Source organism: Myotis yumanensis, unplaced genomic scaffold, assembly GCF_028538775.1.
Source record: "Myotis yumanensis isolate MYYU_CA2020_CCGP unplaced genomic scaffold, mMyoYum1.0.hap1 SCAF_4, whole genome shotgun sequence".
Lineage (NCBI taxonomy): Eukaryota > Metazoa > Chordata > Mammalia > Chiroptera > Vespertilionidae > Myotis > Myotis yumanensis.
In genome coordinates, this window is record NW_027223755.1 from 67,713,877 (window position 1) to 67,716,889 (window position 3,013).

The window sequence follows — 3,013 nt, forward strand, 5'->3', positions numbered from 1 at the left end:
CATTAGCAGTTCTGAGATCCTCATTGAATAGCATCCTGGAACCACTGCTGAAACAGTTTTGATTTTGCCTCCAAAATAACTCGATGTTTAGTTCCTAGGGCAGTTAGCCCAGAACAAAATTATATTCTCAGAATTTGATACTTAGTCTCAACCAAAAAGAGTTGGCAAAGACACTGCAGAGACTCGGCGGCATTGAGGAAAGGTAGATACCTCCTTGGTTTGAGCTGTATCAGTTTGCCAGAGTTTATGCCAGTTGTCTGGAGGCCATGACCTATGAACTTCAAATCAATTGGGAAATAGTTATTGGAAAGATTTTTTTGGACTATGAATTTTCTAGATGGGGGGAGAAATCCATCTACGCATACTTTCTCCTCTCAGAAAAGGACATTGAAGATACTGTTGCTTGACATTGTTCCCTGGGCACTGGGTGGGGGCAACCCTGTCACCTTGTCCAGCCTGCCGGGTCCCCAACCCTCTCACTTTTCTCATTGCACCTGGACAGGCCAGCTGGGAACTCCCAGACGTCCTCTGTGTGGCTGAGAGAAACTTCCTGCATTCCTACAATGAGGGTGGCACAATGGTGAACTGCTTTCCTCTGTGTCTCAGTAAATCTTCCCAAGAACCCTAGAGATAATGATGATGCTTGAACTGAACAATTAAAGGTTCTGAAATCAAAGATTTTGAGGTTAATAATGGCAGGAAAATCACCACTTTTAAAAGTAAATATTCTTGGGATGGCGAAGTTGGGAAGAGTTCTCTAATGAATAGATATGTGACTAATAAATTTGGTACCCAGCTCTTCTATACAATAGGTGTGGAATTTTAAAATAAAGATTTGGAGTTAGATGGACATTTTGTTACCATGTGAATTTGGGACGTGGCTGGTCAAGAGCAGTTTAGAAACCCGAGGACACCATCTTACATAGGTTCTGACTGTTGCCTGTTCACTCTTAGTGTCAATGATTCTCAAAGCTTTCAGAAGTTGAGTAACTGGAAGAAAGAATTTTTTTATTACCAGATGTAAAAGAGCCTGAAGGCTTTCCTTTTGTGATTTGGGTAACAAGAGTGACATAAGTGATCGGCAAGTATGTGCAGAAGAACCCTAAGCCTGATGAAGGAATAATGGGGACTACCTTTACTTTGAAACAAGTGCAAAAGATGCCACGAATGTCACATCTGCCTTTGAGGAAGCAGTTGGAAGAGTGCTTGCTCCTGAGGATGAGTCAGACCACCTGATTCAGACAGATATGGTCATCTGCACCAAAAGCCCAAGCCTAGCTCATCTCGCTGTTTATCATTATAGAGGCTGCTTGAGCCTTTTAACCAACTCACACATACACACAAGGTGGAGAGAATTAGCGTTTGCAGCAATGTATCATCTACTCATGAAATTGCACTAACCACACTGCTGCTTCATTAGTGGGTGGGAGAAGGGACACATCCACTCATGGATGAAACCATTTACTCAATAATGGCGCCTTACATTTATAAATTGTAACGGTTGTCTAATAACATTTAATTTAAATATATAAGTTACAGAGCTAATAAATGAGATGACTAAGACTTTAATTATAATCACAACAAAATACTTGAATACTCAAGAAGTTACTGTTTTTTGTCCCTGGGAAAATGGAGAACTACTTTTTATGTATGATTATATGTATAATTGAATTGAATTGCAAATCTTGCATGAATTTTGGGACACCCTATATATTTCTATGTAAGTAGTGCTCTATTTCTTGTTCAGGGAAAAATTCCTAAAGCAATAATGCTAGATATTAAAGATTAAAATCTGCCCTGGCTGGGTGGCTCAGATGGTTGAAGCATTGTTCCATATACACACGAAAAAGATTGTGGGTGTGATTCCTGGTCAGGGCACATACAGGAGGCAGACATGTTTTCTCTTCTCTTCTCTTCTCTTCTCTTCTCTTCTCTTTCCTCCCTCCCTCCCTCCCTCCCTCGCTCCCTCCCTCCCTCCCTCCCCTTTTCTCTCTAAAATCAATAAACTTATCCTCAGGTGAGGATTAAGAAAAGATTAAAATATAATGCATTTTGGGGAAAAAGATATTGACGCTTGAACATAGCCTAGTAATTTGACCTGGTGGCATCCCAGTCTTATTTGAGGTTCCATTCTTTCCCATCAGGTATATTAAAAACCTTCTAAATTTCCAATTCCCTTTTGAACTTCACATTTCTAGTGTTAAAAAATATTTTCAAAAGTAGAAAAATCAGCCCGGCTGGTGTGGTTCAGTGGTTAAACATCGACCTATGAACCAGGAGGTCATGGTTCAATTCCAGGTCAGGGCACATACCCGAGTTGTGGGTTGATCCCTATTGGGGGTGTGCAGGAGACAGCCGATCAATGATTCTCTAATCATTGATGTTTCTTATCTCTCCCTTCCTCTCTGAAATCAATAAAAAAAAATATTTTTTAAAAGGAGCAAAATCATGACATATATATATATGAAATAAACATGTGCTAGTGATTTTATTTAATTGATTCAATGGAAGAATCAGACAACTGGATCAAAGGAAAAATCAAAGAAGCACAAATTTTTTTGGAGTAAGGAATGTTGAAATGAATGTGCAAATAAATGCAAAACTGGCTTTTGCACAGGATAGCAGTGTAAGGGTTGTCCCTCACAGAAGGAATCTTTTCCATGTCTATACACAAGGATCACTTTGCATTGCTATCAGTTATTTTCGACTTACAGAGTTGTAAACTAGCTCCCATAGAATCAGAATCAGGTAACTATGAAGAGTGTGTGCTAATCTAGATGTGACATAGTTACACAGTTTCCCATTCGTTTTCCCTCACTATCACCCCAATATTGAGTTGACTGTAGGCCCCAGTTAGTTTCATAGCATTCACATTCTTATGTATCTTTGCTGCCTTTGCCCATAGAGACTATTTTTACTACCTCTTGCTGCTGGTTCACTAGTCCTGAGAACCCAGCCTTCTCATCTGAGCTATATGAAGATCACATGGTGGGAAGTGATTCCTGACTGCACA

General features: G+C 39.8%; 1 pseudogene; it reads left to right on the forward strand.

Annotated features, from left to right (window-relative positions):
* The first annotated feature begins 692 nt into the window (after positions 1-692).
* Positions 693-1,303, forward strand: LOC139009443 (ras-related protein Rab-9A-like; annotated as a pseudogene).
* Positions 1,304-3,013: the final 1,710 nt, after the last annotated feature.